Here is a 27,898-nt window from a genome sequence, read left to right as displayed (position 1 = left end):
AAGCTAGCCGGGGGGGGGGGAAATACGTACATATAGCTGGTTGTCATAAGATATTTACATTTTCACTATTAACTGTGGGCAGGCAACATTTTACAAGACACTAACAATTTATCAGCGATACAGAATTAACGCTTTCGTAGTCATTAGATTAGAGGGGAAGTCTCAGTGACGTAAATTCACAAATAGAAATGAGGTGCAGTGCACACTCTTGTCTGGAACAAAGCAGAATATGAGATGAGACGTAGGTTTGGTCTTATCTAATCTCAAAGCATATAACCCCCACTCAACTGTCTTCTGAACTAAGCATTCTTGTTCTCTGCTATCACAAAGAATTTCAGATGCCACTTTCTAGAAGTTACAGGCTCAGCCTATGTCGGATTCTATTCCTGCAATTATTGTGCTAGGCTATTAGACCTGCTTTCCGCCAATTTTGTTATTCAGGCCTAATGTTGTTACCACATTCTCATAATATGAGATTTGAAGATCGGACACGCACGGCGTTACAGCTGAAGGCCATAATCGACATTCCCACGACAGGGTAAGTTACATCAATTTCACTTTCTGCTTACAACACACACAATCTTCGTTTGAAAGAAAATTCGATTAAACGTGGCTATGGAACACCCGTGTTTATCCTATTAATAATTTTGTTTTTTGTGTGTGTGAGGGGTAAATCAACCTGTTAACCGTTAAACCAGGGAAGATTTTCAATAATTGTATTTCGTATCAAAATATAATTGCGTGAATTCTTATTAATTTTCAAAACTTCTTTGAGTGATACTGTACAGAACGTCCTCCGACTGAAAATACACGTTCCCTTGTTAACTTTGGATGTTAGATTGTAATTAAATTATGTGTAAGCGTAATAGTGACCCACGAAAATTAACTAAGTTTAAGTTGGATTTTATGGCAGTGAGGAGATAACACGGGTAGCAGTGAACCAGCTGACGATTAGACATTCTTCAGCATAAATCTGAATGCTTAGGGGCATGTTTTTTGGTACAGAAGGGGATCATATCAGCAGTTAAGAGGGCAGAGTTTGTTAGTGACAGGATGCTATAAAAGCTTCAACTGATGATAAGTGTGATGATACAAAGGGCAGCCTTTATGATACGGTGATAACTACAATAACAAAAAAAAATTGTTCCCATCGCAAATTCTGTCTCTTGGACTAGAACTGTAATGGACGTCGTCAAAGACTGCACTGACATCGAATATAAAATACTTGCCTTTTTAAGTCCCAATATCTCGATTACGAAAAGCCAACTGAAAGAGTGGTAAAAACACTTGGAAAAGTCAGCGCTATGTATCACCACTGGAGAGGGCTCAACGTAGGGCCACATAAATCCTTAGACCATCTCCTGCACTTCAGTTTAGTAATGAAATCAACGTCTAAATTTTCAGTTCCCGCTAAGAACATTCTAATTATAAGTATTAAGTCTCAAAGAGGCCTATGTTTGAATATATCAAATTCTCACATGCCTATAAGTCGACCCACAAATTGTCTGTCACACAGATCTGACCGATAGGTTTGCTTGTTTCGTATTTGGGAGGTTTGAGGTTCAGTTTTCATCCCATGTATCGGTTATCGTGACTGAGACTCCCGTGGTTCGTATCAGTACACCAAGGCAAATTCTTAAACATAATTTTAAACTACGCCACGACCGCTTCCTTCCATATAAGTGAACTGAAATTCTGGAAAATAAAAATACAAATCTGAAAAAATTACGGCATCTCCATGAAACACGTTTTTAAAGTCCTCATAAATTTAATTACCGAAGTGATGATGGTAGGCGTAAATTGTAGCAAAGCAGGGCAACGGAAGCGATCATATTAAATAAATTTCCGAAGACTCACACAGAAATATAACTTGTCACGTTTAAATGCGAACGTTTCTGAATACATTCCAAGAGGACACTGGCGTGCGTCAAAGTTTCACATGAATCCATCATTCAGTAAGTCCATCAGCAAAAAACAGCCCAGATAGACAAGTCATTTATTGCAGGTACATTACAGATGGAAGATCGTTGCAAATCTGTTTCATTCAATTCGATTCGCGATTCGTTACCTTAAAATAACTAACCTTACCTACTAGCCCATAATCCAAAGCAGCTAGAGGCGAATCATTCTACGTCAATTCAATTATTTTAAAAATATTACTACGTAATGATAAATTATCACGAACTTCGTTAAGTCTTTGCTTTATTATAAACGTGTAGACTTGATTAATTAATTAAAAATAATATTTGCAAGCAAATTTAAGTGCTCCAGCAGCAAGAATTGTAAAGTCCTAAATTTTCGTTACACGTTCGCCGATATAATTTGAGAATATTATTTTTCAGACATTTATTCAGGTACTGCATCCAAATTAGTGAAATTGTCCTGTACGTAACACATCACTAGTTTCTTTTCCCACATTTAGTTAGCATCCAGCAAAGAGTAGGTCACTTGGTATGATAAATGGGTCAAAGTGTTACCAAGGTTACTTCAACAAATGAAAGTAGCAACGCGGGATAATTAATTCAGAAACAACATGGCGTTGGAGCGCAGTGACCGCTCAGCCCATCTAGCGGTGCACTCGAAGAAGTTATGTGTGAGGCGGTCACGTTAATATCGATAACGTTTGTCTAAATTTGTGAAATATATTTTGCAGGCTTAAAAACACAATCTTTTATGCCATTTTTAAGTGACTGTACAAGACATACCACAGTGTGAAGACGTAGTCCCGGTTCGAATCTCGGACTTGTTATACTGAGGTGTGATATCAAACACCGAAAGTCCCCCAAAATCCCGTTAATAATATTTTCCTATTGCGTCTGAATAAAAACTTCTTGAAGTGAACTAAAGTTTTCTTTCCAACAAAAATACCACTCACATTCAATGCATCCATAATAAAATATATCACAGCAAATTCTAATTTTTTTCGTCACTGAACAATACTGTCTGTCAGAACAGCGTACCGTTACACAAAATGTCTGCCTCCCGCTGTACGAATACAAGATCAAACACTTTCAAACCGAGCACGATGGCTCAACAGCAACATTCTGACTTACGATTTGAAGGTACCGGTTCGAACCTCGGATGGACACCAGCTATCCTCACTAATGTTTTTTTTATTTTCTTCATTCATTCGAGGCAAATTTTTGCAACAGGCCACAGTCACTAACACATTCCTCTTACACGAGCATACTACAGTATCTTATTTGCAATTATTAAATGACCTCAGCAGATGGTACACGTGATAAAACTACAAAACCAATTCTGTCCGGACTAGCACATGCAGTTTTTTTATTTTCCAAGTAAGTCTGAAGAGAATATTTAGTGACCAAATTCGCATTTAATTTTTCAAAATTTTCTCTTATCTTCGAACGTCCCCATTCAAAATTAAATCGTAGACCGTCTATGCAACAACGCATTATAATATCACAGAAAGTGTCTTGAATATGGGCCAAGGGTCAGCCAGTCCATCAAATAAATTGTCTATCTTCGTGAATGTCGTCGTTTCAAACACCCTTAAGAATAATAATTTCAATACGTATTGAAGAATACAGGGAAGGAGTTTTCAACAACAACCTTGAACAATCGATATTTATTCAGCTTATCTAGAAATTAGTTCACTGTCATCACAAAATCCGTAAATATACTTCTGAACTATTTCAATATCTTGGGTTTGAACCTCAGAACTAATTCCCATATCTCTTATAACAAAATAAACTATCACATTATCTCGATTTTAGAACAAGCAGCCCTCATTCTGGCTCTCTCTTAGCCGCAGTACACACGCGCCACAAACCTAGACAACCCACACAACATACCGGTAAAACGGGTTGCCTCTACTTAACTTGCAGGCGTGTCACTTCCCAGCAGTCACACGCCAATCCTCGTTACATAACGAATTGAAGCTTCACCTCACACAGCCTACATTCAGTTCTACGGCAGACAACGAAGACAACCGAATTCTGCAGTACTTACGCGTATAAAGCGAATTAGCATACATGTGTGCCCTGAAACAAAACTTCAGTTACAAAATGGAGCAACAGAAGCCAAGGCTGAGAACCCTTCCACACGAAATTCCCTAAGCATTATATAATTACTGAAACTTCAAATAAATTCCACGAAGTTATGGAAATGAACGGTTTATAACTTTTAAGACAGAAGCCCGTAATTTGATCCAACCCTAAGATACTTCATAACAGTTCACATACTATATCACCTAGATAAATTTTAATATTCAGTTTTTAATCGTATTCTACAAACGCTTTTAAAGTATTTCTTGATTCGTCCATTTATCTTTTAATTTCCCATTAATATTTGTCATTGCCTTGTTATATTTTCCAAAAGATAAATTCCCATTATACTCTTTACCCAAACCTTTGCCCGTGTTCGCCCAGTAAATATTACAAGCTAACATTTTCCACACTTTCTTAGAAGTAAAAACGTAATTTCTGGACCTCTCACATTAAGCACTATGTCTTTAAGAACGTAACATCTGATACAAATTCACCATCTGCATTAAAACTTACGTACTGCTTTGTGCCAGTTACTACGTCCACGTATGCAAACATTTTCCGTATCACATCAACCAGACGATTACTGGCGTCGTTATGAACACTTACATAAATCACTAATCAGATAATCGATAGTCGGAAAGTAATCACATGACGACACTAAAACCCAAATTCCTAGTCTTATGACGAATTTTTAAAACGAACGACTTTGAGGCTAGTCTAAGAACAATGAGAAATGCCACCAACTCTTACACTGAGGTCCGACCTGCCTCAACATTCTAGATGTTGTCGGTGTAACGAGTGCGCAACTCATCTGCGCACATGCGCACAAATGTTTAGTAACCCAGGTCAGTGAACGCTCTACTCACATGCAAAAAGAAACGAAAGAAAGGAAAAAGGATAAAAGAAAGCCAAATCGACAAAATTCTTGTCGACACCAAGTACTGTTAACACTTAACGAAGCAATACATCGATTAAGTTGCGATTAAGTGTCAACGGAACTGCTGAGGCAAAAAGATAAAAACTACGGCTGGGTGCACAGGATCTTCTTTGCCTTTGCCCACTGCTCTCGAGTCCAGCAGTCGCGGTTCGCATCCCGGTACGGACTGAACGCGTCACAGGCCTACTGTTCGAGTTTGCTCAAACTTCTCAACATCCCAAATAGAGCGAAGGGGAACAGTCGTGAAAATGTGAAATGGATTCAAGTGGCTCAGGAGGAAACCCAGTCATGGGTTTCTATGATCCTATTACCACGACAGGGACATTCTTGAACAGTTGTCGGTGTCGGTGAAACAGCCGGCTTATTACTGACTATTCAGAAAACATCTGGTACCACGGACAGTTGCATCCAGTGTACGTACCGTCGGTCATAAACCGCAGAATGAATTTGAATGATACTTTGAGGAAGGATGGGAGGAACAGATTGCACTGCCCATTACGACCTTAAATAAAATCATTTTCTTTCAGAAAAACTGAATTTCCTGCCTACACCAGAAATGCTGTTCTCCAGAACACGCGCCAGGTGCGTTATTCTTCTCACAGTGATATCAGTGATATTTTATTTGCAGCATTAGAGTACAAATCCACCACTTTCTCTATCTTTCATTCAGAACAGGTAGCCTCAGTAGGTGAGGCACCATTATAGCAGTCGTCACAAAACTGCGCGTTTCAAGGCCACAGATATGTTTTGCTTCCCCTTACCGCGCGGCTCTAAGTGAGCAGTGCGGTGTTGCCAGATTTATTCACTCGTCCGGGCTCCGCTGCAGATTTGAACGATTATGCTGTGACCTTGCGGCATGAGATTTGGAGACGGCTACTCTAACAACGCCGGCCTGAGGCATAGACCTCGTGGGTCTGGCCGCTGCGACCGTGGGTTCGAGTCCCACTCAAGGCAGGGATGTTTTCTGATGGATGAAGACTGGCCACGGAGAGGCAAGGCGAAATCACCGAAAGGGGTCACGACGGTCAAGCTGACCATAGACGATGAAAAAACTCTAACAACAAACCAGGTAGCTGAGTGAACGTATAGTTATGCCAAGAACTTAACGAAAACGTCTTACTGTTTGCAGTTCAAGCATTTCGATTGCCCTGGACACGATGCCCCTAGGACAATTCAGGATTAAGAAATGGAGAAAAATACGTCGCTTCTTCCAAATCACAAACTTAGCGATAATACAGCTATATACTACTGTTCTCTTCTTGTTTATTTTAGGCAACAGCTTCGATATTGAGAAGTGTACGGAGGGGTTGCCTGCTGTAGGGGTTTGTTAGGTAAGTGTCTCAGACAGACATACCAGTGTCATGCCAAATCACGAAACTTGTGATGCGGGAAAGGAAATAAATCGGGTCGCAGTTTGCAATCTGTCTGCGTCCCAGCTAGACAGACGAAGCAGTTCCGGTCGCATTTTACTCCGCTGATATCTTTCACGTGCAGAGAATCACAATCCGGAGTAACCTTGACTACTTTCATCCGCACACGCTGATGCAACGGCTAACTGCCTGCCTACACACATGACAACTTCATGTATTACATAGCAACACAATTTTATGACTGATATTCCTTTCTTCGTTCATGCAACGACGTTCTGTCAACAACATTTGTTTTGTAACAACATTGTCTTAGTGTAGAACTTGGCTCAGAGAGTCGTGAGAGTACTTTTAAAGTAGATACGCGCTGTCTGCTGAGTTATAGTCGAACATGGCGAATAGCGTACGTCAGTATGAATAAAATGATGAAATATGTGTATTAAGACTAATTATCCTCACACAGTATGTCAGATAGACCTACATTCTCTGACAAGCGAAATAACCTCAGTAGCATTTGTTTATTAAACTTTACAATTTATTTGAAGAATTCCAATCGGGAACAATTTTGATTGTAGTAAAAAGGTAACTTGGAAGAAACAGAATGAGATGAAACGGGCCAAAAATAATTATCATTAAACAGTACATAATAAATGTATAGGTGAATGGACTCCCTTAAACTGCAAGATCCCCCACGAAATCGCTAGTAATTCATATGTTCAAAAATTCCCTCAAATCCTACGTTATGATAAAGATGTGTTATGTCGGACAGTGGCTATACGAATTTTATCAAAAGGCAGAATATATCACAACATCAAAGCATCCCGAGATGGATTTTTCTTTGTCCCGTGAACTGTAATAGTATAAAATTCGCAAAACACCGCAAGGACATTCAATAAACTGCAAACAATGCGCTTGGGAATTTTCTGTACTACATAACAGAGCATGCTGTTTCCAGTCGTAATAAATATAAAATCGTGTATTACATTTAAACAGCTAAAATTTAATTTACGAAACTGTTCGGTCGTATTGTACAAGGCCCCAGTCCCGGAGCAAAGTCATCACGCGTAATAAACAAAACACAAACGTACATCGTGTTTTCTCGTACACTGAAGGATCGAACGATATGTGATTATACAAAACATTAAGTGCGAACCTTTGGCTGCATTTCATAAGCAGAACGTAGGTGGGAGGACGAGCAAAACGAAAATTCATAGCAGGGTATATTTTTATCTGCACGGGGAATAATTATTCGAAATGGAGCGAAAGTCATTTCCTTTATAGAAAAATAAATAAAAAGTCACTGAAAATTAATTATATAGGAATAGTTATATTCAGGAAGAAATTAAGAACGCTGTAATCAAAACATCTCATCGATCCTATTAAAAATGAAAATACGTATTACAGCAGGTTGAAGTGAGAAGAAGTCCCTCAAAACGTTCAATTCGCCTGAGCTCATCTGTTCGTGTTGCAACTTTGCGTGATTTTGCTGTGACCTTGAAGCTTGTATTTTGGTGACGCGAGGTTTTATTTTATGTTTCGAAAGTTGGTACTGCTTCATGTACAAAATCCTTCTCTGTTTGGGCCCCCTGGTCTAACTAAATAATCTATTCAAGCTATGTATGGAGCAGACATCAACAAGCATTAACCAGGGAGTCATTATCACATTCGTTTCTTGTCGGACGAGAGCTGGAAAATGTATCTTATGAGCGCGGTTCACGCCACGTTTCTAGAATAAAACATCAAGCTGGATGTGAGAGTCATTGAAGATCGCATCGCATGTTATTTGCCTGCCCTTGCTCTATGTCTGTCTTCCAATCCATGTTCATTCTGAATAGAGTATGTGTCTATCAACCTTGGTCCAGCACTTGATGACGGATTATGTCTAACACACAGATTATACACACAGAAGGCGGCACTCTTGTTTTGGACAATTCCTTGAACAAACTAGAACAGCATACTGTTCTGTTCCTTTTATATTTTTCGCCATATTAAAATGTCCAAGCCCCAAGAAGTTACTTTCATTAATATGGCTGAAAGTCTAAGAAAATCCCTTTTTTCCTTCCATTTTCGGGAAATAGCCAAAACATTGCTGCTCGAAACAAGTCGAATCCAGTAAACACAGCGCTGAAGGAAAATGATGCCATTCAATACTGCCAGTCCCTGCCGGTTCTTTAACTGTCAGACCTCGCATTCATTCATCAGTATTCCTATGATCTTGTTGTCAACAATAAGAATAACAATCCAGCTCAATCCCGCAGGGGAAACACTCTAGACCAGAGGTTCCCAAAGTGTGGGACGCGCCCCCTGGGGGGGGCGAGTGGTTTTCTGGGGGGCGTGTTGTTTGTATGAAAAACTTTCTTTTAACGAAATATGGAGATACATTTTTAACATCCTTTGCTTGGTTGAGGCAGTTTAGTTGTCTTACAGTGCTGTATACTCATAGCTAAATTTTATGTCAAATCTGTTTGCTTGTACTTGTTCTGGAAGGGGGGGCATGAAATTTATGAAATGTTTTAAGGGGGGCGCAAGGTATAAAAGTTTGGGAATCTCTGCTCTAGACCAAAACTGTGAAGTTTCTTAGTTCGAATCTCGGTATATGTAGGCGAAAGCCAGGATAATTTACCTTCAAACAGACCACGAACTACTACTTCCAAATCCTTACAGACTTATCACTTATCGTCATTCAATTTTATTCCGGTGAGAAAACTTGTTAAATTACATATTAATAAATTTGTCACTAACCCAATCATCCATTAATTCAGTACGGTACATTCCGTTTATTCTAAATAAGAACTGCCCAGTAACTTTCAGGCTAGCACCCCTGAACAATGGACATCTTTCAAGAAACGGGTAGATGACGTCACGCGACACAGATTCGAACCCTGTACTGAGTCAGGCAATGCTCAAAGCACGCACGATCTACTTCGTGGTTTACTACAGTACGCCTTAAATCTGCGATATCTCGCAATGGTCCCACGATCTTTGCCTCCATTGAAGTAGCACATACCAAAGCAAAGAGCAGGCGATGTTTCGTTAGCTGAAATTTGCCGGACATTTGCACGCATCCCTTTATGTCTCGAGAAGCTAGATTACCGTTTAACCGCAGATGGTGCGAGCGCCAAGCGATTCGACTGGAGTTCTATAATAAAACGACGCATGAGACACGGAGCAGTGAGGTCAGGGGAATGAAGCCCTGCACGCGTGGCGACAGAAAAGGTTAGAGCCATCGTGGAAATACACACCAGGCATGTTCGAAAGTCAAAAGCAGTAAGACCTGTCTATAACGGAACATGGATTACACGGAATGTTCCTTTCTTCCTACATTTGCCTGATCCCGTAAATACAGAATAAAATCCAAAACAAAGCTCATAGACGGAAAGCAGAAACAAAATATAAAAGAAAAATAAAATTTCGTGTAGCAGTGTGCGTGCGTGAAATATCAATGTTTTGTTTTCACATTTTAACTATCGATTCACATACACCTTTATATGGTATGAAGGCTACTGAGCGGCTTTATTTATTACTACCTGTGGTAAACGGAAACCTGGCTAAAACGGAATCGGATTTTGTTTTTCCATAAAATTTATCACTACAACTCCCTCACACATTTCCCTCCAATCACTGTATCTTATTTGATGCAGTAAATATTCCGTCATTAATAATCTGAGAACAAATCACCAGTTAAAAGTAATTTATGAAAGGAAATACAGCCTAATTAATACATTGTATTTTCTTCCCTGACAGATGAAACTATTTTTTTTAATTACAGGCCTACCACAAACAATATGCGTATTTATTTTGTCTAACGGTGGACAGGTGACCGGCGGTTGGAAGGGAAGATGGAGGTGGCCAAAGTGGCAGGCCTGGTTACGTCGACCTCCATCACTTTGGACAGCAGCTGACGCGGCCAACATAGTCTCGGGTTTCCATACTTCGATTCAGTCGCGTAACCAGAGATAATACCTCAACATAATTTTAATTCCTCAGGTATTGTACTTCTCACATATCAGTCGTTGAAATTCGTGATTCATGAGCGATACTGTAAAAACAGTGACACATCTTGAAAGTTTAATAACGTGTTTTTACATCAGTGTATGACACAGTACTTTCAGTTGAGTTCGCAACGGAGTGTTGGGCAGTGAGGAAGTGTGTGTGTGAGCTACAGAGATCCTCTGTCACTTGCGAAATTCCACCTGGACAGCATTGTTCAATTCCGACGCCTTGCGTTGGCGTGTGTCGACCGTAGTCCAGCGAGATCAGAACGTAAGCACGTTCAAGCTTTGCTCTTGTCTGACAGCAATGTGATGCAGATCTTGCAGTGACCTGAACTTTAACCCCAATAAAATTCAAGATCATAAAAAGTAAAGTAATTCAAACGATATCAAAATCAGTCGTAGTAGAAATGTGCTCAAAATAAAATATTTTGCTTTATTCAAAACGTTATTCCACCTTAAAGCATTTCACAATTTCTGCAGCAAAATATATTTGAAATAGATCGTTATTAGGTTCTTAACGACTCTGCTAAAAAAAAATGTTGAAGGCCTACAGACCTAGCGCGGATCGTAATATTTTGGTCCCTAGACCAAATGGCAGGAACAAAGTAGGCCCTATATAGTCCAATATAAGCAGGTTTATAGATTAGTATCACGGTCTAAAAACAGACTTTGGTGAAGATAATGATATTTCAACTTGGAGAAGAATATTATCTCATTACTGTGCACAGACATACACTAAATGTTGAATTTCAAAATTTATCTGCAAAGTAGAGTACTTTAGAAGAAGATTCAGAGACGTGGCCTGTGTACCTTCTACATCAGAAGTCGGAGAAGTGAATGGAAGAGAATATCGATATGTAGGTCGACCACTTCTACAAACATAGGCACATTTCTGACATTTTAAAGTTAACAATAAGCATAATATGTGTTCACACAAATTTCTCAAACATTAATTCGGAGAATAAATGGAATAAATCAATTTTAAATGTAAAAAAGGACCTGATAAAACTGCTAAACGTTCACAGAAGGAGCAAAAGATGTTTACAAGAAACTTCTAGACCTTCATCCGGTAGCAAAATGAACAAAAACTTATATTCTTACGTAAACGTACGTAGAAACGAGAGTAGTTTTTTTTCACTTCATGGCAGACAATGTAAAAATGGTGTCATGATACTATATATCAATACGTCATTAAATGTACAAAACTTGTAGGCTAATTGTTTACTTTTACTGATACAGGAATATGAAAGGAACATTTAGACAGGCAATAATATTTTACATGATAAAGAAAATAGAAAATTCACCAATTATTTACCAATAGAAATGTAAGCAAATGCATTTTTTGAATTAATTTCCTTCAATGAATGTTATGAATGTATCGTACAACGCGCATGCACACACTTAGACCTACGCACGCAAAATTAATTAAGGTTATAACTCGTAACGTGTATTCACCCAAATGTGTAACACTGTAGACAACTAATAACTGTGTAGTGAAGAAGACAGCATCATTACCAACACAATAAAAGCTTAAATTCATATCATTGAAGCAATTCAAAAGTTATTCGTTGCCGTTATGCATGTTTATTCTGTATTGAAACAAGAACGTATCCTTCCGCCCTCATATTAGTTCTCGGACTACTTTCTGGATCTGGATGACGTTCGAAACGCAGTTATCAGTTGAAGATTGGGTCTGGTCAGTTCAATAAAATGTGTACCATTAATAAATATTATTCGATATTCATTTAATATAAACGTAGTCTACAACACGGGGAAACGTGCTTGAATTATTCTATTTTATTTTTTGTTCATTTAACGATGCTTTTACCATTTCAGACTGTAACATGCTTGAAGTAACGCAACTTAATAACAAATTTTATATTATACACGCATTTGTGACCTTCAGTTTTTTTTTATTGAAAAATCAACAATATTCCATCTGACAAAGTAAAACGCAATGAATGCACATCTTTCCATGTTACATTTTCTCTTTGCATCTTTATATAAAAACTAAATATCTTCCAGAATTATTCTGCAATATTTCCCCATGCACGTTACGTGTCCAGACTACCTTAACTCAACTTAATCAACATATCCAAGTACCACCGGTTTGGAAGGGGGGGGGGGGGGTTGAAATAGCATTCAATGCTTACAATTTGAAACTATTCTATATCTGCCGGGTAACACAGATTACCTGCTTCAAACACACAATAACTCCTTCCTCCCGATCTCGTATTTGATTCCAAACACCCTCCGTCGTTGGTACAGTGTTCGAATTTACGAAAAGTGTAAAGAATATTCAAGATCTGCAATAATTAGGTCTATGCCGCTGGCCGCGCTACTAGCCGCGGTATGACGTCACGTTCCCGCTAATATCGACTGCAGCCATCAGTGTGGTCGTGTGTGTGTGTTTGGTGGGCGGAGGGGAAGGGAGGGGAAGATGGGTCAGCAAACTCGTATATTCTCTGTCTCTTTCATCCCGCAGTCGGCACATTCCATAAACAGGGCTGTCCACCAAGCGTTTTCATATCTAAATAACCTGCGGAAATACTTGCATACGAAGTACCAAGAATCTAAACAGACAGAACAAGTTAGGAAGTGTACTCATTGCGCAATTATGCGAGTGCTGTCTCCCGAATTTCACCTTCAACCTTCGTGATTAGTCAATGAATTCAGTTACGGATTTCTTACGTGAGAATTTAATATCTGGGGATTCCCCCATCCAGTCAATTCTGCGCGGTTGGTGTTGTAAGATTTTAATGAAAGACTTGGCTGTTTCGACAAATTTTCGTACATTTACCATTTATCAAATTTCGCGAAAACGGTTTGACTATCTTCTGGTTGCTACATGCGTACTGACGGACAGACTCGGCAGTTCCAACAGGCGCTCTGCAAGGTTGCAAATGCAATTCGCTGTTGCTAAGGAGAGGAAACGTTCCCCGTTTGACAAAAAAGTCGCGGTAATGCTTCGTGTTTACTCTGAACTAGACTAAACATAAGTTTCGACGGCCACATGCAACAAATTGTTTGCTGCGTGAGAAATGCCTTATTTGAATCTGAACCTTCGACCTTGCTATTATGATCAAATGGGCGAATAGACATCTATTTAGTTAAGAACTCTTACATTTAAAGAAGCTGTTTCCACTGCCTTAAGACATCAAAGTAAGAATACATACAAACTCGGCATTTTCACTGTGTTAATTTTATTTAAACACACACAATGTATTAAGATAGACATTCCTCTTAGATTTATTCATAACGTTCTAATATGAACCGTCTACATAATTCTGTAAAAACATTTACAGCCCTGATGATGACTGATAAACTTAATGGTTTTCCTTCATATAAAAATATCCAGGAATTTTTTCCTTAGTAACTATCAGGCCGATACGAACAAAAATTAAATTATATCGATATATTTTAATGTATGAAGATGGCTGTCTACTTGGTTTCTCTGACGGGTAGTCTAGTTGAATTTTGACGACGTAGGCATGAATTCAACTGTACTGTTTCTAGACATTGCCCGGAAATTTTTTGACGTACGGAGTACGTAATACAGAATGCAGGAATTTCATTTTCAGAGACCGAACAGGATTACAGTTAGGATATGGGGTTTTCACGGCGGTCAGTCTGTAGACAGCTGTCTTCTGGGTTGTAGCATCCTGATGATGGTGGCAGCAAGGGTCTCTGAAACGTCGGTAAACGTCTAACAGACTACACGGCGCTATAACCCAGAAGACAGCCAGCTTCTAACATTTACGAAGTTTAAAATTCTATGCAAGCTGTTCAGAAAATATATGCATAGGCATATATATGTTTTATATTGTGTTAATTGATTATAATTACGAATAGTAATTTATATTTTATCCAGAAAAAGATTTTAATGCGTGAACTGTAAAACCTGAATTATTAAAACAAGACTAGAATTCAAAAGATCACAGAAATTCCCTAACAATTTATTCAACTTCAAATGCACATAATGTATTCCTCTTTTTGGCACAGAACAGCGATTTTAAGCAAAATAATCATTAGAAACCCTAATTTTGATACTGGAATCTCCACAATACGAATTAAGCACATGAAGACCACGTGAAGTGATTACGGAGCATATGTTAATGCTAGGCAAAGTAGGAGAGTAACAACGCTGAAAAGTAAAAAGCTATAGTTATGTGTGTGTATAGGCTTAAGCTACCTCTGAAGCAGACTTTCTCAACCCGGATAAACTACAAGGTGTAACGAAATTGTCAGCTTTACAAACTAATTTCACTGTTCCTTTCCAGATGATGCTGTAACGCGTTACAGCAAAACTCGCTTGATCTGTACAATGAATTCTTCTCGGACTACCAGCCGTGTAAAGTGGTTTAATGAAGAAAACACCAAAGTTTCGAGAACCATTTCTGTCCTTGCCTTCAGGTTTCTGTAGTACTGAAGATGGTTCTCGAAACGTTGGTGTTTTCTTCATTAAACCACCTTACACGGCTACTAGCCCGAGAAGAATTTATTATACTTTGTAGCAGTAAAAACGTCCAAACATTGATTAATCTGACTTGCAGGCACATGTTCAGTCCTCTTACCGATCAGTTTCGACTCAGCCTTAATATTGAAATGTAGCAGTTAATAATTAATTCAAATGCAATTGTTTCTTGAAGGAAGTTAGTCTTTGTAAATACTGAACTGAATTTAGAATAAATTATACATTAACGTTCAGATATGTCCCTTTTAGATTCTTTGAGAGCAAAGCAAATATTTTTGTGCTTGGTGACTAAGACATAAAATAAGAATTAATAAATGTGTCACCCTTTTCAATATAAAATTTCAAATACTAACACGCTATAATTTAATTTCGGGTTAAATCTAAATGATAGTGACTTAATTAGTAATTTATACTACATTAAGCCGTCCACATATCTTAACATGGTATGCAGTTTAATTTGACGAACCAACAGACAACGCACGGAGGCCGGCTATTCTGAGTGAAGGCTTACGTGACTTTCCTCAGTCCCCAGGCAAATGGCTTCCACATCTTTCCAATTCATTATTCGACGCTATATAGCATAAGCAACTAAGAACGTCGTTAAATAAACTATAAATAATATATATATATACAGACTGACAATGTTAATTTAAATGTGCTAGTTAAGTTGGAAAAATTGTGAAGTTTTGTGACGAAGACTATTGAGATTTTTCGATTTCAGAATAACAGGATTTTCTTAGTCTGTTCAGGGAAGCCTTGCATCACATAGCTTAATTTTGCTAGCTACTTAGAACCACGGAAATACAAAAGACGATCGAAAATCGCCTCTTCTACCTGGGTAGGGCGGTCTGCAGCAAAGTTGGAGCGTCGCATAGCTTACGCGGATCAGATAGTAGCGAAATCTACATGCAGGTTCCCGGGAAAACAGTTACCATGACAACGCGGGCAGACCACTTAACGGCGTCAGTCCAGGTATCCTATCTCGACTACGCATTTACCATCACCGCCATGTGAAAACATGAATTTGACGATTCAAATAAATTAACTGTCAAGACTCATTCGTGGTTCTTCTATCTCCACCGTGAATTTTAAAAGACTAAGAAATTTATAGGATTTTCTATTTAATATTCAACAGTCACCAATGGCAAAATGAACACTCGCTGAGATTAATAAAGTGGTAGATAATCCCTGTGCTGTGACAACATAAGGCCTTGCAGGTGGTTGCAGACGTTCCGGAAGAATATATTGCCCTCATCATCAGGACGATGTCATTTTCATTTTGAAGATGGAGGTGATACATTCTACCGAAACGTCAGCAACCACCTGCAAGATCACGTGATGTCATAGCCAAAACAATTCACGTCCGTCGTTTCACCACCGTGAGAACATCAATTTTAAGATAATTACATAAGGTTTTTATTATTGACGACAGAGCTGGCCATACCTGTATTCAGAAACGCGTGCGTCCATATACACATATTTATATATATATATATATATATATATATATATATATATATAAAAATTGATCACATAACTAAAATTTCATTAAATGTTTCTCAAATTGAACCTTGCTCCGTTCCACTGGTCTTATCCCTGTTTTACCCACAACAGAAGATTGTTTATGCTGGTTGGCCAACATCTCGCGTCAGGTATCGATAATAGATGAAATTCCAGTATCGATCTGGAGGGCGACGTGTAGAATTCTGGGAAGTCGGAAGCTGATAGAGGTGGGGGTTGCGGACTAGATCTTGGGTCCAAAGTGAATCTCATGGTTTGCAAATTGTGTGAAGCAGTAATTTACATTTTCAGTATTCGGCGAAGAAAAAATTTACGGACTGCACTGAAAAGAAAGTTGGTAACAACTCTTTCGGTCACTGTCAGGGACTGTAACAGAACATTTACAAGTCTCTTATAACTTTAATACCAACACGCATAAAACTAATGGGATTTGTGTATTAATAGACCGACAATTGATTTTTTTCATTTATAGCGACTGGACAGATAAAGATAAAGCACATACAAAATAAAAAAAACAAGTGTCACATGGACAATCGATTGTTACGTATTCAATTATTCAAGAAATTCCCTTCTACCAAGGAGCCCAAAATGTCGCGCCACCATTATAAACAGAGATCGCCGTTGGACTCTGTCCTGAGTAAATTTAATCCAGTTCACATCTCCGCAAATTTATTTTCTAATGTGTAGAGTACTTTCGGAGGGATAGTTTGAATGTTCAAACGAAATATCGTTCCACCGACGCCGTTAACGGATGCATTTCGCGAGTCATGAAAGAGCAAATCGGTACGCCAATCAGCAAGTAGAAGTCTAGTGTTCGTTTCCCCTCAGTTGACATAATCCTCGTAAGGCTATTTGAGGTTGTTCTTTTTTCCTTTCACTTTACGAATGGCTGCAAGCAGAGCAAAAATATAATTTTTATTCTCATTAGGTTTGAAACCCAACATCCGTCAGTTGAGCACCTGGCTTCTCTAGGGTTTCTTAAAAACTGAGAATCAATGATCCGGATTTGACCGTTGGCGATATAATTCTTCCCTACAGCAGCCCCGTACGAAACAGAACAGTTCAGTGGAATATACACCAGAGTTTTGAGTTTTAAGTCCAGCTGTTGCAATGAAAGACAACCTGCATATTCGTTTCTGTACGTTTTTAGAATATGAAGTTTCTATTAACAGACGCTGACAGATTGAACTGTCCTAAATTTTTGCTATAAAATAAAGTAAAAGTAAAGTTTGTCCCACTATACGCCATGTAGGCGCTTGGGGGGAGTGGAGGTATAGCTCCTCTCTTCCTTGACCTCGGCACTAGATGGGGGTGAGTGGTCAGCATCACGCCCCGGCCGGCTTTACCCCCGGGAAAGGACCCCGGTACCCATTGTACATGCTATTCTTTCTATAAATTCACACAGCGCTGGGCTTGGCACACTGTTTCTACACAGAGACAGATTTATAGGGTAAGGTGACATGATTTCGATCATTAGTTAATGATGATTTCGGTTTTGAGGTCATAATACAATTACTGCTCAAAAGAATGGCTGTGTGCGAAATAATATTATTTTCAATAAGCACACAAAGCTACACGTTGCACCTTCATTTTACGCAAAAACCCTTTCTGGAATGAAACATGGCAGTTGAAACCGTCCACATCTTTCCAACGCACTTCTTAAGTAGCGTTTTAATATACTCTATCTTTCGAGTGGAATCCTTGATCAGGTTAACCAACCGAAACATTGTGTGGGAATTTTTCCTACATCGTCCGCACATAAATAAATCCGGCATGTTTCAAATGCCGTGTCACAGAAAATTGACTCTTGTTTAATTCAATAAGATTAGAGAGACAGCAGAATAATAATTTGGTCTGCATCTGCTGTGCTGATATCAGCATTCTGTTGTTCTGTTCTGTTGTTTCACGTCTTATCAACTGAAGTAATTAGTTCAGTTTATGCAGATTCTAGATATCCATGTTACATAATTTTACACATGCCTCAACGCCCTCCCCTTTTTTCAGATCGTGCAATTTTGAACATTCTGGTCAGTACCTGGTTCTCAGACAATCTTATCCTGTATCCTTCACTCATGAGACAAAATGTATATGTAAATTTATAACACTACGATTCACGAGATCGTAAGCCTTCTCATGCTTAAATACAACAACAAGAATGTCTTCTATACTCAAACGAATGCAGGCATAGGACACAGAAATTTTCTATTAATAGAATATCAACTAGGATCTTTTGTTTAAGAATCTTCGTCAGAGCTAATAACACACGGCTCCACATGCAATATACACAACTGGAAACTGAAACTCAATGAAAACTAATGCCTCTACAGAACGTACATTAACATGGGAATTTTAAAGTCTAAGACAGTAAAGCAAGTTTACGACCTTGTTACCTTCAAAGTGGGAGACCTTCCCTGTGCAGAACATCGCTGTGTTATTGATAAATAAAAACATTTCAAGTAGGAAGCAGTCAACGGTTTCGTCCAGTGTCCTACCCCTTTGTGATTCCAGCTCCAGGTCTGGAGAAGTTGCTGCAGAAGACATGCAGAATCTCAGCTCCCCCCCCCCCCCCCACGAGATTTATAGCAGAAGAAGGGGACGTTCTTTTCTCCAGCGACTCCTAACTGGAAATGTTCGTTGCAATTGCAGGGTCCTGGACTGGAGCTCGCCAACTGGCATTTTAATCCTGATACAGTGTGTTCACCAAATTGCACCTCTCCAGGACACTGGTTGGTTACTAACAGACAATTCAGCTTTTCAAGAGATTTTGTTGTTTTTATGATACAAGAAACCTGGTTTAATAACTATACAAAACTACGTATCCGAAAAAATATTATAAAAACTATGCTATATATCTGCACTCAGTTGCTTTAACAGCGAAGATATAATATGCCCCGTAGAAAATTATTATCATTTCTACGTAAAATAAGAATTATAATAGCATCGATTCTCACTCTTCGCACTACAATTTATGATAAATAACTTCTCCATTAGCTGCGTTATTTATTTCGTGTCATTAATTAGTTCTTATGACATATTTCGAGCTAAATTGTCCCATCATCAGACATCACTACTTAAAATCCTCTTGATTACATTGATAGAATTCACTACCTGTAACATGATACATCATATCATAATAATATCGACAGAATTTCTATGTAAAATTATATGTTTCTTTGTGTTTTGCTAAACTCCGCAAATCCGTATCATCAGAATATGACATATAAGGTTACGGGTTTAATTAATTTTATAGATGTCATTAAGTAATGATGTCTGATAATGGGAAAATTAAGCTCGAAATATGTCACAATACGGAATTAATTACATAAAATACAAATAATGCACCTGAGGAAGAAATTATTTGTTGTAAACTGTTGTGTAAAGAGAGTGTCAATGTTGAAATTAATAGAGCCACAACATGACGCTGAAATAGAATCCACTGCTTTCGATGACGGTTAAGATAATCATCTACTGTAACCAAACAGCCGACAAGGCATTCAGACTCCTCAAAGTGATCTCAGATGATTAAAGGTTGCTTGCAACTTGCAATCCAGGTGAACGGGGGCAATAAAATACTACTTGTAAACTGAACCAAAAATACCATAAAGAAAGCGAGAAAAATTCATAATTGCCAAAAGATTTTGTTTCCATTCCGCATTGCATCTTACAGATGGAAGATTTATACGTCGACACATCACTCTTACGTGTTGAGTTCAGTATTTGTGTCCTCGTGTTTCATATCTAGTAACAAAAAATTAAAATAGGACTTCAAATGCAACGGCAGCGGATGAATGGGCACGTATAAAATGGCATGTCAATGAAACTAAAATTATACATTTGCCTGTTATTCTGCATGGGTGTGAAATTTTATGTTCGGCCTAAAGGGCAGAATACAGCTGACAGACTATCAGTTTGAAAAATAAACACTCCTCTGTGGACTTGCTCGTATATTCATTCTTAATCTACTGCCCATGATTGATATTGAAATATGTTAATATATGGAAATAACATTCTGAAGAATTTAATCACACGACAAAAGTCTTATTAATGTCTGTATTCTGTATACAAAATGAAATATTGTTTTTGCACCACAGTATCGACAAACAATCTCACATTCGCGCAACTAATACTTATAAAAAGATTTCCAAACAAATGTCGGAAATATAAGTTATAGACTTATAAGGAGTTGTCTTAAGTAGCTATAGACGAAAAGATAATTGCCGATTCCCCGTACAACGAGACACAGTACCTACATGAAATAACGACAGACCAAACTACATGATTCGGTGTCTGATTTGCTAACTGGCCGAATTACTGACTGACAAATTGACTAAACAAAAGGGGAACAAAATGAAGGTTTATACTCTCTCATCATTCAGAGAGACAAGCATTCTGGCTCTAATGTTAAGATACCACGCCTTGGTCTTCGAAATAAGTTTCACGCACAAATTAGAATTTGAGGTTTTCACGACGGTGAGTCTGAAGATTGCTGTCTTCTGTGTTGTAGCACCGTGTAGTCTGGCAGATGTTTTCCCGACGTTTCAGATACCCTTGCTTGCTCCATGAGTCATCGCCCTGATGATGTAAGCAGCAAGGACCTCTGAAACGTTGGGAAACGTGTATTACAACCCAGAAGACAGACACCTTTTACGCACGATGTCTCGTTAGCGAAATCTTCTGCTTCTGATTGGTGTGTTTCCTCCTTTGACATTAACAGCACTGTGTGTTAGTATAATCTTATGTGAGTCTTTGCCATCTGACTGGTGGATATCCACATCTGATTCAACAAAACCGTTTTAAAAAATAGGCAAGATACTGAATACATCGCCCGTTGATGCACAAGTGTCTCTTACTTTCACATGGTCTGTTCTGACTGTTTAAAATACTTCCAATTTCACATCTGCCAGGTCAGGATACTAAATTCTCATCGGGTGTCTTTGTAACGTCGTTCTGGACGTAATCATGTTTTATTCGTTGTTTATAGCTACGATAACTGGTCTCCTGGTCGAGATGTGAACCGAGTACCTCCCGAATACGGAGCAGGTTTAGCAACCTCTCGGCTGCGACGTTCAATTTTATTTTCTTCTTTCGAGTGATTTTAATTTTTGCATATTTTTAAATTTAATAACCATTTGTAGGTCTCTTCAGGGAGCACAGATATTATGTGTTGTTTTCCGTCGTCTACCATTCTGATTGTTTTAAGTTAAACTGACTTTAAGATGAAGATTATTGTCTTCTGGGTTGTTGCGCTGTGTAGTCTGGGCGATCGCCCTGATGATGGAGGCAGTATGACCTCTGAAACGTTGGTTAATATCGACCAGACTACACAACGCAACAACCCAGAAGACATAAATCTTCATACTCACCGCTGTGAAAACCTCAAATCTTACATGACTTTAAGATATTTTTAATGTTTTATCAGCGTACAATCTTTATATATGGGAAAGTCGGCAATAGTATGCATCCGCCAACAATACGCAACTTCTAGTTTTCAGAAGTTTGTTGACCTGAGAACGGAAGTGTCGTGTTTTGTCACTGTTGAAAATCAAGAGGTTTTAACAAGCTGTTTGCTGTTACTCCATTGAAAATCGGTTGTCTGTGGAATGTAAGAACCTTCCATGGATCTCTTTAAGACAGAATTTTATACACTTTATTAACAAGCCTTACTAAGTGGACCAAAACAATAGATCTAACAACGATCATATTAAACTAGGAGGCCTAGTTTTGTAGATAAGTAGACTGCATGAGTAGAGCTTCTTACCTGAGCAGTTCCGTGTTCTAATGTTTATTTTTTAACCGAATGCAGCAGAGGACAGAAACGGACATTGATGAAGACGTTACTCTCCCAGGATAATTGGAATACATACACAAACCTCGGAAAGACATCTTGTGTTTACGAATATGCTTGAAGAAGCAAGAATGCGAGTTCCTGAGGGACAAAGCGAACGTTATTTGTCTAACCGCTGGACGTCAGAGCAGGGCTTCATACGAGGTAACAGGCTGAAATGAAGTTAGATCAAAATTTGGAAGGAGCCGGAAATATTGATTCTGCTCATCTCAGTCAAGACAGAAATGTATGTAGGGAAAAAAAATTGCTAGAGCGTATTTTTAGGACTACTTTCGCTTCTACGAGTGTACTCACTTCACTACTTTAATATCCTTGTTTATTTTCTTTTACATGTAAATTTAACTCATATTTTAATGTAATATTACGAATCTATAGGCCTAGAATGTACAAATACATTCAATGAATACGACTTCGGTTTATTAATTAAAATCTGCTGTTTACAGCCAAAAAACTTCCTAGGTGAGGACCATCTTTCCCATTTTCCGTAAAACGTTCTTTCGATATTGGGCTAATATACATTGTCATTTTTTATATAGGTTTGTTATACTGACATCTTCACACCCGGTCTGTACGGCTGAACACCCCTGGTTTTATTTAATTTGTTACACTTTTACGTATTTCCATAAATTTGGCTCATACAATGTCTGTTTCTCATTTTTTTTTACAATTTTTAAATAAATATTTTGTTGGTACGAAGAAATGTTTTTCTTTGTTCTTCTTCTCATTTTTCTCTTTTTCATACAAAATGAATTACTATCAGCAAAAGCTTCATATCAGATTACACCACAGACTTCCATACCTCATCATTACATGTAATCTCCTCTGTGGCTTTTGTAGACAAGTTTAAGCTTACAAGATTAAACCATTCGTTTCAGTTTAAGCTTTGTAAAATAAACATGCAATTCAAATGCCTGCCCTTTCGCAGTTCATGGTTACGCTTATTAAAAATCGCTTCTACGAATAGTTCAGCCGTCTCGTGACTTTGTAATCTACAGGTCGCTGGAAAGCCAGCTGAAGTTGTTATCAGTCACAACCGGGCACAGTACATTTGGTGGCGTTCTACAGACCGAGATTCAACGTTGCAGAGCCGAAAATTTCCATAATTTTTAATGTCTGCATCTGCATTGCGTACGGAACTAATGAAGTCTCGAGGACAGAGAGGTGTACTCCAGCAGTTGCCTGACCTTCTTCCTGTTCGCTTTACTAAAACGAACAGGAAGAAGGTCAGAAGGTCATTCACCGCTGGAATCATTTAGGGTCAGACCAAGTTACTTTATACCCATGCACCTTCAAAACCATTCACTGTCTGAGGTGACTACAGCTGCTACTGGAATTTAAAATATAATACGCCAAGAATTCTATAACTGGTGTATAATAACTAATACCAAAACCAACTCACAAATAACGTGTTTAGGAAAAAATACCTAATGTAAACTTCAAACAATGGATAACTGGTAGTCAACACAGACCTCTGATGAATTAGCCACTGGTATAAGCCAGCTTACCTACACATAAACACTAATCCTATTTTCTTTATCTAGTCACGAAGTCAGGCTTCTAGATTGTAACCACAAGCCTCATTAATGCTTATCCAACCAAATCTGTAGTCAAGAAGAAATCTTCCGTGCGCACTATTTTTCATTTGTCTAGCATTTTCCAACAAATTCTATAATTAAATTTGTAACCTATTGTTACCATATACCCTAATCTAATAAATCAGCCTGCAATTATCGATTAACACTCGTCAAACTAAAATAGTTTTCATATTATACTTGCTATTGATTACAATGTTCTTCAACGTAATGCGTAATAAAACCTAGATATTTTTTACTAAGTTTACAAACCCACACGAAGCTGTACTGTGAAAGTAACTTTAGAAAAGTAGATACAGTAGGCAGAAAACCTGGATCAAGTTTTAGTTTGGAAGAAAATTTCTTAGTAGAGGACATCTCCTATAAGACTTCATAGGACCACAACAATAAATGTAACTTCCAGGAAAATTAATCCTGTTCATGGAGAACGACAGACGTCATGTTGAATTCAAAGGTCTTACCTTGTGGTCTCGTTACGGGGCGGACGCAGGTTCCTGGAAAGAAACCGGAAAATATTATTCCGTTGCCTTGACAAACGCACACGCACGGTCATGAAATTCATCTCTTAAACAGCCTCTCTGTGAAGATGGCTGTCTTCTGGGTTGTTGCGCGCCGTGTAGTCTAGTAGAAGTTTACCGAGACGTTTCAGATATCCTTGCTGCCTCCATCATCAGGGAGATGAAACGTCGATAAACTTGTACCAGACTACACGACGCGTAACAACTCAGAAGACAACCATCTTCAGACACACCGCCGTGAAAACCTCAGATCCTACAGATTCTCTGTGACTGGCTATGTTTACCAAAAACGTCTGGATCTTTATCTATAATATTTTAGCCAATAAATTAATCTATTAATCCAATGATTTTTGGCAACATAAGCGCATGAAACTTCGAAGTAAGTTTGTCTCCACTTCTGTTTAGTATTCGAGACGTTCTGGGTTCAAATATCGGATAGGTGAACGGCTAATTTACTTCATTCCTCCAGGCTGAATATTTGATATGAAACGACAGATTATTTTGTACTGTAAGGCCAAGGCATGACGTAAACTGTGAATCTTGTGCTCTTAATGACCACGAAGTCATGTGCTAGGTGAACAAAGTTGACTTTAAAAGCCATTGGTCCACTCACACACCAAAGAAAATGCCGAATTCTCAAGGTGTGAGCAGGAAAAGGACACAACTCTAAACGGATTTGGTCATATGACGTCTCCAACAGGTAGCAAAGTCAAGGGCCAACAGGTGTTAAAGTGTCTGGTTACCCCTCACCTAAGTGGCTTTGTTCCTGAGTTAGTAATTCAAAGGAAAGATGAGCTTAAGGTAAAATAATACCTATTTCGCGGTCGGCGAGGGGGACACTTGTCCGTTACAGCATCGTCCTCGTGGTTTTGATACCAGTTTTCGTCCCAAGAATGACGCAGACGACAGAAAAGGAAAGTGACGGATGTACAGAACATTGTGGAACTCTCCATTTGTTAATTGCTTGTGAAGTTTGGTCATGTGTGAATATACGTTCCAGCGCCAGCAACTGATCTGATTTGTTGAGATGAAGCGAACTCTGATTTTGAAGAACCTTCAGCTACTGATCTGAGAAGAGTAATACAGACACTGAACCAAGCTATTTCTGATAAACAGCTGTAGGAATTAGTGGTAATCGTTAAAAAATTTAATTTTCTTTAAATTTTAGTTCAAAAAGAAAACAGAACCTTTCTTTTAACTGCTATATGCCCACCACGGTAAGTGGTTACGACCTAATTTTGGACATATTCTTCGTTTTATTCAATTACGCCTTAGAAGCCAATACATTAAATTAAAATTGTTATGTATTTTTAATGAGAAATGCATTAGTGTAAACAGTTTAATATAACAAAACAAATTTTCCTGAAAGACAGTAAATACTAGTCTCCTGGGTTGTAGCGCCGTGTAGTCAGGTGGATGTTTATCGAAGTTTCAGAGGTTCTTGTTGCTTACATCATCAATCATCGTCCTGATGATGGAGGCAGCAAGGACCTCTGGAACGTTGATAAACAACCACCTGACTACACGACGCTACAACCCAGAAGACTGCCATCTTCACGTTTTCCTGAATATTACTGTCTCACGCGGCGAAAACTCAGAATCTCAAGATGTTTTACAGTTTTGCCCAGTAGCCAGAATATAAGATGCCAAGAGCAATGAGTTAACGGTTCCTTCCATATTAACATCTTATATGCGAGGTAGATCAAATTTAACCTGAAAGTTTATTTTTCCTGACGACAAAACAAGACCTATAATTTCACTCTTCTAGGGAAATAAGTGTTGGTATGTCGGATAACGAAAAACAAGTCCTCGTTTCTGTTACAGAGAAAAACAAGGAATACAGTCTCCTACTGTGGTCCACTGAAAGAACATAAGCCCGCCATCAGAAGCCAAAGGCATGGGCGAGTTTCCTCGACATCTTCACGGAAGACAAGCGATGTTCTTCGTGAACTAGTCTGGGACGATCTGCCTCTTCCTCCAAAGAGACCAGACTTGTCGCCATGTGACTTTCATTTGTTTCGACCCTTTTGGAGCACCTGGGAGGATAATGGTTCAAAACCAACAAAGTGGCGTGATTTGGTTGCGCAGTCACCAAAAGAGTTGTTCGCTGCTGGAATCAGGAAGTTACCCGAAAGTGGACCAGTTGTATTGTGAAGCACAGGCAATGTAAAAAGCGTGAACGCTGACGTCTGGAAAAATAAAAGTCCGGGTCAAATTTGAATCCCTTTCGCATTTCATTTTTGTCATTTGATGGTGCCGTTTCATATCAAGTCCAATTTCTTTGTTTTTGTTTTTTGGTAAAAACACATTTGTAAACATAATTTTAAACAAACTTTTCATAAATTATTCTGTCTATTAGTTGCTTGTCATCATTTTATTTGTCGTGTCGAATCGAAATCATTTTCCCAAAAACTTTCAATGCCACTAGATTTACTTGTTGTAGATGTATGAATAATTTAAATGTGAATGCCATTTCTCAAATGCAATTTCACTACTTATTAAATTTTTTCCGAATTCAGAATTTCCCAGGATACAAGCAAACACGTCATCTGCCAAGTCGCCTTTCTAGAAAGCTGTAATCTTGTGTTCGCCGTTGACCAATGCTGAACGCAAATTACATTTCTTCTATGACTCCCTGCAAACTCCCGCCTGACGCTTCCAAATTCTATGACGTATTTAATTCACCGGCCAATGACGGCCACATGAAGAGGTTTTTAACCTCATATAACCTTAGGGATAGAGCGACTGGTCCCCCCGTCGACTAAACCTGCGTTGTAACAACTGTAATTCCCTTTACAGAGCTCAATTAACACCGCTGTACGTTTATCATGCTGTGGGTATTCAAGAAAATGAAGTTATCTGATGAATCTGAAAGTCTTTCTTTTAGTTTTCATATTGCATCATATTTAGACATACATTTCATTACTACAATTAATACAGGGTTTCAATTTCCAAACGTAAATAAAAATAAGAAAAATACACACACAAATGTAAGTGTTCCGAAGCAGGATAAAAGATTAAATTGTAGCTTCATGTGTAAATGAAGAAACAGACTGAGAATGTTAACATAAAGGCGTTATGGTTTCATGTTTGTTGTGAAAATTTTGAAAGCAATTTAAAAAATGTCTATTTGCCTGTAATGTGCTCACTCGTCTGGATATAATACCTGAAGATCATACAATTTTTGCGCTAGATGTCTAGCAAGTGAAACTCTGTACATGATTAAATAATTATCGAGTCGTTTCTTTTAACTGAATACTTCGTTTAAAGAAGTTGTTTTATTATCAGAATTTCTTTAGTCCGGAGTAAGTTTTGTGGACCATTTATCATCCATCCACAGCCTGTCATATTCTGTCGAATGAGATGTTTAGACAATAATGGTAGCCTATTGGAATATACAGTCCACATTGACTCGGAAGGATTCAGAAAACTGCAAATGATTTTGAGAAAATAGTCCACTATTCAGATATGAAACGAGAATTTTCAGAAAACAAGAATCCATTTCACTACTTTGTTGCTTCTGTTAGTATATAAATGGATTTAATACCTGAATCGTACAACATTTAACGACGCTACATTAACAAAACATACTATACAGAAAAATTATGATCATCAATAAACGAGATCTAGGAGTGAGCC

At 38.3% G+C, this 27,898-nt stretch overlaps 2 long non-coding RNA genes across 5 annotated transcripts in view; one reads left to right on the top strand and one right to left on the bottom strand.

Annotated features, from left to right (window-relative positions):
• LOC110830188 (uncharacterized) overlaps positions 1-27,898 on the bottom strand; it is a 296,733-nt gene that overhangs the window by 108,437 nt on the left and 160,398 nt on the right. The window contains exon 4 of one of the 2 annotated variants that reach the window (XR_015534154.1): positions 24,203-24,235. The exons of the other annotated variant lie outside the window; for it this stretch is intronic. This is a non-coding gene — a long non-coding RNA (uncharacterized LOC110830188). The remainder of the gene's footprint in view (positions 1-24,202; positions 24,236-27,898) is intronic. 2 annotated transcript variants of the gene reach the window in all.
• On the top strand, positions 350-27,503 carry LOC110830194 (uncharacterized). 3 transcript variants are annotated; one of them, XR_015534162.1, is made up of 4 exons: positions 350-538; positions 10,084-10,301; positions 22,108-22,293; positions 26,084-27,503. It is a non-coding gene; the product is annotated as an uncharacterized LOC110830194 (long non-coding RNA). The 3 variants fall into 3 exon arrangements; XR_015534161.1 differs by lacking the exon at positions 22,108-22,293; XR_002543195.2 differs by lacking the exon at positions 22,108-22,293 and having other exon boundaries at positions 10,084-10,577.

The sequence above is a fragment of the Zootermopsis nevadensis genome, unplaced genomic scaffold (genome assembly GCF_977971745.1).
Source record: "Zootermopsis nevadensis isolate Lab colony 2312 unplaced genomic scaffold, Znev_1.0 Znev_ptg000008l, whole genome shotgun sequence".
NCBI classification, from domain to species: Eukaryota; Metazoa; Arthropoda; class Insecta; order Blattodea; family Termopsidae; genus Zootermopsis; species Zootermopsis nevadensis.
Note: the sequence above shows the minus strand (reverse complement) of the source record. Positions and strands in the feature narration are given on the sequence as shown.